This window comes from Mixophyes fleayi, chromosome 2, assembly GCF_038048845.1.
Source record: "Mixophyes fleayi isolate aMixFle1 chromosome 2, aMixFle1.hap1, whole genome shotgun sequence".
Classification (NCBI taxonomy): domain Eukaryota; kingdom Metazoa; phylum Chordata; class Amphibia; order Anura; family Limnodynastidae; genus Mixophyes; species Mixophyes fleayi.
Window position 1 is genome coordinate 238342683 of NC_134403.1, and position 13356 is coordinate 238356038.

General features: G+C 40.3%; 1 pseudogene; it reads left to right on the forward strand.

Annotated features, from left to right (window-relative positions):
- The first annotated feature begins 10107 nt into the window (after positions 1-10107).
- On the forward strand, positions 10108-10226 carry LOC142141959 (5S ribosomal RNA; annotated as a pseudogene).
- Positions 10227-13356: the final 3130 nt, after the last annotated feature.

A 13356-nucleotide genomic window follows, 5' to 3' on the forward strand; every position in this document is an offset into this window, starting at 1 on the left:
CGATACAGAAGGTCCTGGAAAATCTCATTCATGAAGTTTTGAAAGACCGCTGGGGCGTTGCTCAACCCAAAGGGCATCACCAGATATTCAAAGTGACCATCATGCGTGTTAAAGGCTGTCTTCCACTCATCTCCCTTTTCAATTCAGATGAGATTGTAAGCCCCTCATAAATCCAGCTTAGAAAAGACAGTAGCCCCTTTATTGCTTAAAAAGCTCAGAGATCAATGGTAGCGGATATAGATTTTTAACAGTGATGGCATTAAGACCTCTAAAATCAATGCAAGAACGAAGTCCCCCTTCCTTTTTCTTTACAAAAAAGAATCCTGCTCTTGCAGGAGAAGACGACTTCCAAATGAACCCTTTTTTTAGGTTCTCTTGAATATATTTGGACATAGCCTCGGATTCTGGAAGAGATAAGGGGTAAACCCATCCACTGGGAATGGGTTTCCCTGGGAGGAGGTCGATGCCACAATCCCAAATACGATGTGGAAGAAGTCTGGTTGCTTCCCGTTCACAAAAAACTTCAGCATAGCTCTGGTATTGAGCAGAAAGAGAAGGAGAACACTGAGATGTACGAAAAGGAACCACCTTGGCCATGCAATGGGAATGAAAGTGTTAGCTCCAGGAAAGGATCTGAGCAGTTCGCCATTCCTGGGTAGGGGAATGGAGGCAAAGCCATGGAATTCCCAGGATCAGGGAATTGATAGCCCTAGGAATAACCAAAGGAAATATCTCTGTGTAAAATCCAGACTTGAAGAATGAGAGGAATGGTTTGGATTGGAACTAGACCATCGCTAATAGTGCTTCCATCAATTGCAGTGAGACACATGGGTAGTTCTAAAGAACTGTAGGAATGGAGATTCGAGTCACAATAGAGGCAGAAATAAAATTGGCCGCAGCACTAGAATCCAAAAGGGCAGAAAGGTATATAGGATTGTCCCAAAATTAAGGGAAACGGCAAAGAGAAGACTTTCTTCATTGCAAGAGCTGCAGGGATACAAACAATTTGGACCCAACGAGACCTCTCCTTGTCTCGTTCGGCCTTGTTGTCTCCTGGGAGTATTAGACAGGTGCCCAGGAGATGGCCATTCCCACCGCAATAAAGACAGAACTTGTGCTCCCTCTCCTTAGGAGTCAGACATGCTCTACCCAATTGCATGGGTTGCTCATCGCCTCAATGCCGAGACTGCTCTTTCTCCAGAGACCTTTCTTTGAAAGGCAGATCCACCTTAATACACAAGGAGATAAGGTCGTCAAGGGTAGCTGGAAGTTCCTGTGAAGTCAATTCACCCTCTATTCGTTCTGACAACCCCTGCCAGAAGGTTGCTACTAAGGCTTTGTTGTTCCAGCATAGCTCAGAGGCCATAGTTCTGAATTGAACAGGCAAACCGACTGTGAACCCTGACGCAAAAGTAGAATTCCAGTGGCCGTCTCCAGTGGAGACTTTTCCAGGCTCATCAAAAATGTTCTTAATGGTAGACAAAAAATCAGTGTATTTGTGAAGGAAGGGATCCAACATAGGAGATGCCCAGTAGAGAGCTTGTCCTGAAAGGAGGGATTTAATATAGGCAACTTTGGCTTTTTCTGAATGGAAATTTCCAGGGAGAAGCTCAAATTGAATAGCACATTGGTTCAAAAATCCCCTGCAAGTTTGGGATCCCCATCAAACTTGGGAGGATTAGGTATGCACAATTAAGAACTGGCTGCTGGGGAAGTGGTAGACACGGATTCAAGAGCTGAAGCAGTCTAACCAGATGCTGCAAGGGTATTCTGAAGGGCGTCAATACGGGCAGACAGACCTTGAAGAAATTCCAGCAGCTGCTGTTGGTTAGCCTCCTTCCAACCAGATGTTCAAGTAAATCCCTAGGGGAGGGATTCTCCGCAGTGTCCATCTGGGTCAGAGCAAACTGTTAGGATCCAGGAAGGTAAGAAACCAGGTACTAACCCTGATTGAAGCTGGCAGACCTAGAGGTACGGAGTCTAACAGGTACCCCGGTATTCACCAAGAACCGCAGCAAGGCAGGATGGACTTTGCTGCCGGGAATTCGCAGGTCGCGGGCTCTAGGAAGCCTCAGGGAGTAGTACTGCGGATATAGGAACTGGACAGAGAAGTACACTGGGGATCAATAGGTACGTGGTCAACCCTAAGGCAACATTCAGTTGGAAATGTAAACGCATTCTATAGACTAGAGCAAAAAGCACAACAATACAGCATGCGTGCAACAGATGTAAGAGCTAGATCAGGGGTGTCCAACCTTTTAGCTTCCCTGGGCCACATTGGAAGGCGACAAGTTGTTTTGGGCCGCACATAAAATACACTAGCACTAATGATAGCTGATCATCCAAAAAAAACATAGAAAACATTGCTAATGCTCCTTGTTGTTGCTCAGTGCTTCAATGACATGCTAATGGCTGCTGTCAAACATCAAGTGATATTGTTACAACATTTTATGAAGGGCTTCAATACAGCAGTCATTAAGACAGGAAGATAAGGTCCGTGATGCTCCAGGACCAGGTGAGTTTATGCACTAGTCAGCGTCCCTTGAAATAATAAAAAAAACAAAAAAAACCCCTAACTTACCTTTTAATCGGCTTGTTCTCTGATCCTTTTCTCTTGTTTTTTCCGTTTCACTGCTGCTGATAGTTCGCGCGGGTGACTCCTGTGTGCTGTGCTCCGCAATGGATGTCGGATGTGATGACGTCACGCCCGACATTCACTGCGAGCGCCGCACAGAGAAGGAGACCAGGGAGGGACCGCGTGACCACAAGGTAAGTATTTTCTTATCTATTTCTTTTTTTGCAGGATTTTTTTTTTTATTAACAGCGCTGCCCACTTGCCACAACCAAAACTCCTGCTGGGCCACATTTACAGGCGTGCTAGGCCGCAGCACACTGTCAATGCTGAACGGACCTGCAGTGTGCAGCCGTCAGCAGCAAGCCCCTGCCCCGATCGCCCCCCCCTGGATCCGCCACTGTTCTGAGATGCATTAGCATAGACTTTCAAATTTTAATTTTTATTAAACAAAACATGGTCCGTTATGTCTGTTACTAAGGTCTGTTACTAAGGAGGTGTGTGCAATTATTCATTTAATTATGCTCATTAACACTTTAGGCTGCCATTAGTGCTTGTGTTGTATGTTTGTTTCAATCTGAAGTATGCCTTACTGGTTAGACAACTGAGCTGGCAACAGTAGGGTCATGAGTTCAAATCCACAATCATACCTGTATCTGTGTGGATTTTGTATATTCCATGTTTCTGTGGGTTTACTCCAATGTGTCACTTATAGAAGAGTATGCTAGTATATGTTTTGGTGCTTGCTTTGTCTATAGCATTGTATTGTGCATGGATATTTATGTTTTTCAAATTATTAGCTGTTAAATTCGCATTCACAGTTAATTATAGTTCAAAATTACACATGACACATTTTTCATGTTGGACAACAAGAGAATGTGGGTCTGTAGTTCTTTATTGTTTAACCTTAAACCTTCATGATTATAGTAGTGCCTGTGTTGTGTTGAATGTTGTTTTGGAGCACTATAAGCTTAGTTTATGGTTTATGTACTCACATTTATTTTTTACCTAAGAGCACTTTCAAACATGGTGCTTGACATTTAAGTCTATATAATGGATGTAATGCTCGATCTGCATGTTGGTTTAGTGGTTAGACAATCCACTTTTCATCAGTGAGTTCGATTCCTGAACCAATTTGTGGAATATGCCTATATTGCATGCTGAAATTTGTGTGGATGTACAACATATACAAGCAGCTGTTCCAAATAATTTGAATCCAAAAAATAGAAAATATCCACAGATAAAAGCAAACAAAAAAAAGGAAAAAAATTACAATCAATTTTAAGTCCAATTATTATTATTATTATTATTATTATTATTATTATTATTATTATTATTATTATTCACTGTAGAATGGCATCAAGCCAGTGATGGCTGCATAGTTAGTGTGTATAGTTCTAAGTGTATAGTTACAAGTGTAAAAAAAAATTAAATAGCATAATTCGGAATTATACCAGAGTTAAACAGGAGAAAACAGGAAAAGAACATTCAGCCTATTACCACAGCTACACAAGGACAACAGTCAGTATTCATCTGAAACTCCATATTCTACTCCTGATGTTTCCATCTCACCCTGGCTACAAGCTTCACAACACAAAAACACTGTTTTTGACTTTGCTCTTATTTTCTACTAAGCTCATGAAGTTTGTTTTATATGTCAGTTTATTTTCCCTGCAAAATCCCTTCTGGTTAATCAGCCTGCTGTACTATTTGCTCAGCCACTCCCTACCCATGCTACAGCTATTTCAGTCCCCTATCTCATCAGTACTTACAATTCTACTCAAGGCTTTGTCTGCCATCACAAGTAGGAAGAAATTATACTGACTTTGAAGCCCTCTCCTCTCTCATGACTCTATAATTACTCAGCTACTCAATCACTTGTTCTTTATTACTCTCCATTCAATACTTCCACCCACATCCCCACATGGCTCCCCACATCAATACTCTATACTATCCAGACATCCATGAATAAACTACATTTGCTGCAGCCTAGCTCTGCACTACTTCTCTGATTACACAAGACATTTCAATTAGGTAATTCCTTTAATTCCCTCATTTTTTGCTATTTTACTCATAAATCCCAAAGCTGGCCAAAATATTTTTCTTTCTCTCTTTTCATGGCATTATCTTTAGGACTATAACATCCCTCACCCATCCTGCAAAACACACCTCTGTCCACATTGCCCCTTCATTACTTCACTTGCTTCTAGTTAACACTCATGAACTCTTTTACTATTTAAATTCAATAACTTTAACATCCTCACCCTGTCACCAGAAACTAAAAAGACACACTTCTTACAATCATTTTTCCTCCCTGCTTCAATTAACTGGTGATATATCACCTAATCCAGATCCCTCTCACTTCTCCCACATGCATATATCTGAAAACTACAGAAATCCAGCAAACCTCAAACACATCACCTGTCTCCCCACACTTCCAAAGTCCTTTAAATGTGCCCTTTGGAATGCACGGTCTGTTTGTAACAAACTTACCTCCGTACATGATCTCTTCATCTCAAACAACTGCAACCTTCTAGTAATAACAGAGACATGGCTCACGCAATCAGACACTGCCTCACCTGAAGCTCTTTCACATGGTGGTCTCCATTTCACCCACAACACCAGACCAGGAGGCAGACAAGGAGGTGGGATTGGACTATTTCTCTCCCCACACTGCACATTCACAGTTCTCCCAAATGTCCCATCACTCACGTTCACATCTTTTGAAGTACATACTGTTAGGATTTTTAACCCGTTCTCTATGCATGTTGCTGTCCTCTATCGCCCCCATGGACCACACCAACAATTTCTTGAACACTTCTCTGTGTGGCTCCCTCAATTCTTATCCTCTGACATCCCCATTGACATCATCATGGGTGATTTCAACATCCCTATTCCTAATCCACATTCCAATGCTGCTTCTAAACTACTCTCTCTAACATCCTCACTTAACCTCTCCCAGTGGATTGAATCCACTATTCATCAGGATGGCCATTGTCTTAATCTTGTTTTCTCTAGACTATGCTAAGTTTCTGATTTCCTTAACACTCCTTTCTACCTCTTGGATCATCACCTTATTAGCTACTCGCTTACCCCCAGTTCTTTAGCCTCCCTAGTGTCAAACTCTTCCAAGCCTCCTCACAACCGCAGGAATATCAACTCTATTGATCTTCAACAGTTTTCCACCTCTCTCCAACACCTTCTCTCCCCAATTTCTACATTCTCCTCCCCTGATCGGGCAGTACCCCATTTTCTCAAACCCTATCAACTGCCCTTGATCAAGTGGCACCAGCGACACTACATACTCCATGTAGACTTCGTTGCCAACCGCGGCACACTAAAGTAACACGAACTCTACAAAAACTTTCTCGCAAAACAGAACGTCACTGGCATAAATCTTGTACCTCTAATGATTTCATCACATATACTGGTATCTACCACTCTTATAGAAATGCTCTGGACACTGCAAAACAAACATACTTCCAATCTCTCATCTAACGCCTTTTTAACACTTTTAAATCTCTTCTCAATCCTCCTGCCCCAAATCCTCCAACTACCATCGGTGCCCAGGATCTTGCTTCCTATTTCAAGGACATAATAGATAAGATCAGACTTGAAATGGTATCATCTCCCTCGACAAGCAATCAGCTCACTTCCTTTGTAGCACCTTCTGACACTCTCTCTTCTTTTGATCTCACAATTGAAGAGGAGGTTTCTACTCTCTTCTCATCTTCCTATTCTACCTCCAGTCCTCTTGATCCTATTCCCTCACAACTTAGTAGGTCCCTGTCTCCTGTGCTCATTCCCCTTCTAACTAAAATCTGTAATCTCTCTCTATCTACTGATATTTTTCCATCACTATTCAAGCATGCAGTGATTACTCCCATTTTAAAAAAAAAAAATTCTGACCCAAACTCTCTCTCAAATTTCCACCCCATCTCTCAGCTCCCATGCCCCTCCAAGCTTCTTGAGAGAATTGACTACACTCACCTCACACATTTTCGTACAGCAAATAATCTACTGGATTCTCTTTAGTCAGGCTTTCACTCTGAACACTCCACAGAGACTGCGCTGACCAAGGTTGTCAATGATTTGATCACAGCAAACATGTAAAACCATTACTCTCTTCTAATTCTCCTAGATCTCTCTTCTGCATTTAAAACTGTTGACCACTCTCTCCTCACACAAATGCTACAATCCTTAGGTCTTGAAGGCTCTATTCTATCCTGGTTCTCATCCTACCTATCTAATTGCTCTTTCAGTGTTAATTTCTCTGGATCCACCTCTGCTCCGCTTCCTTTATCAGTTGGAGTACCACAAGGCTCAGTCATAGGTCCTCTGCTATTCTCTATCTACACCACTTCTCTTGGAAAACTAATAAGTGCCTTTGGATTTCAGCATCATCTCTATGCAGATGACACACAAATCTATCTATCCTCCCCTGATCATTCACCATCTGTGTTGTCTCGCATTACTGACTGTCTTCTCACCAACTCAAACTCAATCTTTCAAAAACTGAATTAATAATATTCCCACTCAAAAATAAAAGCTTCCTGCCTAACCTTTTTATTTCTGTTAATAACTTGACCATAAATCCCACCCCGCAAGTTCGCTGCTTAGGTGTAATCCTTGATACAATGGGAGTGCTGTGCTCAACCCCAAATCAGGCAAGAGCAGCAATACTCAGGAATCCCTTCCTGTAAATCACAACATATACACAATGTATTGCGCTCAATTACCAAAAAATGCAAATATGCACTGATCAAATTGTTAGTGGATATAAGTGTAAGTAAATGTAAACCAATCCTAATATTAAATAATGCTTAGCATATAACCAGTACAGGCTAATGGTGTTACAACATGTGGTCTAATGTATAACTCAAAGGTACATAAATATTAACTAGGGGACCACTGAAATATGAGACCAAACCAGAAAAAATGAAATGAGGTATAATAGAACCAATCTAAATGATGATGACCAAGGTTAAATCAGCAGATGGTCATATAATAAGGTGGATTAAATATTAAAACAGCAAAAATTCCACAATTAAAAACAGTGGTACATTAAAACAATGAATGTCAATAAAATTCAATCTTAGAGTCCAAGAGGGTTCCAATATGAGCCCTTGAGCTGGCAATCCTAATCGAATAGGTTATCAAACTTGCTATCCAAATACCGTAAGGAGAAAGTCCAGTGAATGAGAAAGCCTCTGGTGAGGACTGAGCAGAAAGCCGGTACTCACGAGATTCCGGGTTGCCGGATATATATAAACAGGGTACCTGGCCGGAGATATAGAGATCCGGGGACCACGGTCCAGATGTTGTGCAGGCGGTGAAATACCGGTGAAGCTCACAGAGTATGAGGAAGATGAGACGGACAGCGGGGAAATCGGAGTGCGTTCCAGGATGTAACGCAAAAAACGGATATCGTTTCATCTGCTCCGCAGATTTCTTCAGGGCAATGTGGATAATGGATACAGATTAAGTGAGGTCATTTATATAGTGCGTCCGATGATTGGATAAGTGAGTCCAATGTTGTTTATAATCTATTAGTAAGCCTCAATGCTGCCAATACCAACATATACTTATGTATTTAAACTAGCAAATACACTGTTAGAATGTGAGCATATACATGATACATACAGGATACATACAGGGATACCAGCGCTAATTTTCATAATAAAAGTGCACAATCTTCCAGGTGATCCAATTGATCCAATGTTGTAAAACTCTCACCCTGTAATTCCTGTTATCTATTATCTTCCAAAAATCCATAAAAACATCACACAACCGCCAGGAAGACCAATCATTTCTGGCATTGGATCAATCACAGCCAACCTCTCACACTATCTAGATACCTATCTCCAGCCATTCGTTAAGATTCAAAAATCATATTTGAAAGACACTACGCACATCCTACAGATTCTGAAAGGAATCACCTGGAATTCCAGATACTGGCTGGTCACTTGCGATGTCACTTCGCTTTATACTATCATCAAACATGACTTAGGCATCAACAGTACACGTTATTTCCTAGAACAAGATCCCACAATGGACAACAGTCAGATAGATTTCATACTAATAAATATTGATTTCATTCTTAAACATAACTATTTCTGGTTCCAGGATAGGTTCTACTTACAAATGCAAGGGACAGCGATGGGCACTAGGTTTGCCCCCAGTTATGAAAATCTCTACATGAGTTTTTGGGAAGACCATAACATCTGGTCCAACAATGACTGGGAGGCAAACCTGGTGCTCTGGCGTAGATACATTGATGATGTTCTGATCATATGGGATGGGCCAGAATCCACTCTTCTACAATTTCTGAGTCATATCAATGATAACCAATACGGCCTTCAATTCACTGCCAAACATAGCCAACTATCTGTAGAATTTCTTGATTTAGAAATTTTCATACAAAACAATTGCCTGGCCACTAAAACCTATAGGAAACAAGTAGATGTCAATAGTTATATTCTCTCCACCAGTCATCACCACCCGCAGTGGCTTAAGAGTATACCATTCAACCAATTTACAAGAATTAGACGTAATTGCACCAACATACAGGATTATATCACTCAAGGTACTGAATTGAAGTCTTATTTCCAGGAGAAACAATACGACCATCATACCATCGTTACAGCATTCAACAAACTTCTTAATAGTGATCGGGATCAATTATTGAGGTACAAAACATCAACGCAACCAAACCCCCCAGATAACAGTAGTACTGGTAATGACCAGGTATACTTTGTCTCAGATTATTCCAATGAAGCCAATCGTTTAAAGCATATTTATCTATAAACATTGGCACATTATACAAAAGGATGATACTTTAGGTCCCCTAACTCACGCTAAACCGAAAATTGTCTTTAGGAGAGCCCCAGACTTGAAGAAAGTTTTGGTTAACAACCATATTAAAGATAAAACGAAACATATCAATTGGTTAACCCAGATTCAACAGAAATCAAGATTTTATCACTGTGGCAAATGTGTCAATTGCCGCACTACCCAACAAAATAACACACAAGGGATGACTGAGGTCTTTTCGTCCCATGATAATAGGAAATTCATGATTAAGAATTTCATTACGTGTAGTACCAAGAATGTCATTTACCTCATTCAATGCCCATGTGGCAAACAGTATATTGGCCGCACCATTAGGCCTCTGAAGGTCAGAATTAGCGAGCACATCAGGAACATACGCAATGGATTTGAGAAACACCATCTCTCTAGCCACTTTAAAATCACTCACAACTGTGACCCTAAAGGGTTGACATTTTTTGGTATCAAGTGTGTACACAACAACTGGAGATGGGGAGACCCAATTAAAAATATCAATAGGGAAGAAACTAGATTAATTCTTTATTTCAACTCATTAACTCCACGAGGACTTAATGTGGAATATGATGTCTCATTATAGTATGGTGCTATTTTCATATACTCAGGATATTGTGTATTATTGGTTATAAGTTGATGACTTTCCAGTGCCCATGCTACCTTTGTCCCTTTGGGTATAGTATCTCCATGTAGACTACAGTCATACCACCCTGGAAATGCCCAATCCCCCCCGAACTTGGAAGCCAAGCAGAGTGGAGCTGGTCTAATACCGGGATGGGTGACCTCCCGGGAACATCCGGTACAGTAGAATACATGTAGTAGATCCATCCCAATACGGTGATATTGAGTGTCAAGGCACGTCACCTCTTATGTACCAACACACAATACACACCTATGATTGTTTGAATCACTATTTACACAACCAATTGAATAATGGATGAAATATATACATCCTCTTTGAGATTAATTGTCCAACTATCATGCAATTTATTGCTGCAATTGATTGCTGGTATTTTCAATACACATGTATTTTAAACATAAGTATATGTCAGTTATATATTATTCTCTTTGTATATATTCATTACTTGTCAGGTCAGACATACCCTCCATTTATTAATTTTATACAATCTATAGAGTTTACTATTCTTTCACCTGGAAGATTGTGCACTTTTATTATGAAAATTAGCGCTGGTATCCCTGTATGTGTCCTGTATGTATCACGTATATGCTCACATTCTAACAGTGTATTTGCTAGTTTAAATACATAAGTATATGTTGGTATTGGCAGCATTGAGGCTTACTAATAGATTATAAACAACATTGGACTCACTTATCCAATCATCGGACGCACTATATAAATGACCTCACTAAATCTCTATCCATTATCCACTTTCCCTGAAGAAATCTGCGGAGCAGATGTAACGCGTTGGACACACCCACATCCGTTGACACATTAGGATATCCGGTTTTTGCGTTCCATCCTGGAACGCACTCAGATTTCCCCGCTGTCCGTCTCATCTTCCTCATACTCTGTGAGCTTCACCGGTATTTCACCACCTGCACAACATCTGGACCGCGGTCCCCGGATCTCTATATCTCCGGCCAGGTACCCTGTTTATATATATCCGGTGACCCGGAATCTCATGAGTACCGGCTTTCTGCTCAGTCCTCACCAGAGGCTTTCTCATTCACTGGACTTTCTCCTTACGGTATTTGGATAGCAAGTTTGATAACCTATTCGATTAGGATTGCCAGCTCAAAGGCTCATATTGGAACCCTCTTGGACTCTAAGATTGAATTTTATTGACATTTATTGTTTTAATATACCACTGTTTTTAATTGTGGAATTTTTGCTGTTTTATTATTTAATCCACCTTATTGTATGACCATCTGCTGATTAAACCTTGGTCATCATCATTTAGATTGGTTCTATTATACCTCATTTAATTTTTTCTGGTTTGGCCTCATATTTCAGTGGTCCCCTAGTTATTATTTATGTACCTTTGAGTTATACATTTGACCACATGTTGTAACACCATTAGCCTGTACTGGTTTTATGCCAAGCATTATTTAATATTAGGATTGGTTTACATTTACTTACACTTATATCCACTAACAATTTGATCAGTGCATATTTGCGGTAATTGAGCGCAATACATTGTGTATATGTCTAGGTGTAATCCTTGACTCACAACCATCATTTATTCCCCACATCGACTCTATATCTAAATCATGTTACATAGAACATTTCCAGAATATGCACATATCTCACACAAGACACGGCAAAACCTTAATTCATGCACTCATCATCTACCGCATCGACTATTTCAATTCCCTCCTTACTGGTCTTCCTAAAGTCAGACTTGAACCCCACGCAGCGGCTAGATTGATTTTCCTTGCAAACCGTTCTTCCTCTGCTGAGCCACTCGGTCAGTCTCTACATTAGTGGTCTATATTTCATCAAATCCAATATAGAATTCTTCTAATAACATACAAGGCCGTCAACAAAATTGCAACGACATACATTTCCTCACTTGTCTCAAAATATCTCCTAATTCGACCCCTCTGTTCTGCACAAGATCTGCATCTCTACCACTCTCATCACATCCTCCCATTCCCGGTTACAGGACTTTTTCGGGCTGCACCAATTTTGTGGAATTCCCTCTCTCGCACAGTAAGACTTTCCTCTAGTCTTCAAATCTTCAAGCGTTCTCTGAAAACCCACCTCTTCAGGCAAGCTTATGATATTCTTAAACCACCATCCTGGCCCAGGAGCTTGCTTATATGCAGTTTGAATTAACGTAAACAGTGATGATGTCACAAATATGCACAGATAACACTAAGAGTGGTCTTCATTGATCCAGGGTTATTGATGTTCCAGCTGTATGCTGGTTAAAGGTCAGTTCATCTGATCTTCTAACAAAGGAGGGGGCTGCTCACTCCAACTGTTGCCTATGTGTCTTCCCGCTGAAGAACCAGTTTAAATTGACCCATAAACAAAGTACTTTTTACAAGAGAGTCCCTATAGACGAATGCAATTAAATAGTGACAGTGTATGTATTCAAGCTTACACTTACCGTGAAGGGGTTAACTGGGATTTCAGGCCTGATCAATGAATGTCTCATGGGAGGGTCTTGTAACACTATATATGTGCATGTATATGGTAATAGTTACATAAGACACAGTTTGACCACTGTGTTTTATTAAAGTTTTTTTAGTGGCTTACCAATAAAACATTATCCAATGTAACAACATTGTAATATAGCAGGATTTTATAGCAAGACATTATTACATACTAAAGATGTATCAATAAAGCAGGAAAGTATAAAAACACTGAATACATTACGACTTCCTTGTAGTGTTCACCCAGCTCCAGTGAATACAGCCATGCTCTCATGTTGCCAGGATCAAAGAGAGCCAGAATAACAGCCAGTATGCTTGTATATAGTATACAGATAACACTTAGTGAGGTCTTCATTGGTCCAGGGTTAATGATATTCCAGTTCCTTGCAGGTTATAGGTCAGTCCATTTGATCCTTTCAAAGGGGTGAGGGGAAACTTCCCCCAACCATTGTCCACATGTTTTCACTCTGAATGACCAGTTCAAACTGACACAAACAAAAGTACTTTTGAGTGTTAATCTCATATTGCTTGTATCTTGCGATCAGTAGATGCGATCGCTACTCTGCCCACATCGGGTTAATGCTGGTAAAATAAGCTTTAATATAAGACCAAACTCTTTACCTTTTAAAACACCTAAACCAAATACCTTCACTACAGTATTATATTTGCATAAATAAACAATCTAATACATTTTACTAATAAATAGTTATGCGGGTATTATTTATCGTGCGATTGCCTCACGACACGTGGCGTACTGAATGCAATCACACAGTAAAACAATATTAATTATTATACTTCATCCAATTATTTGACTTTGA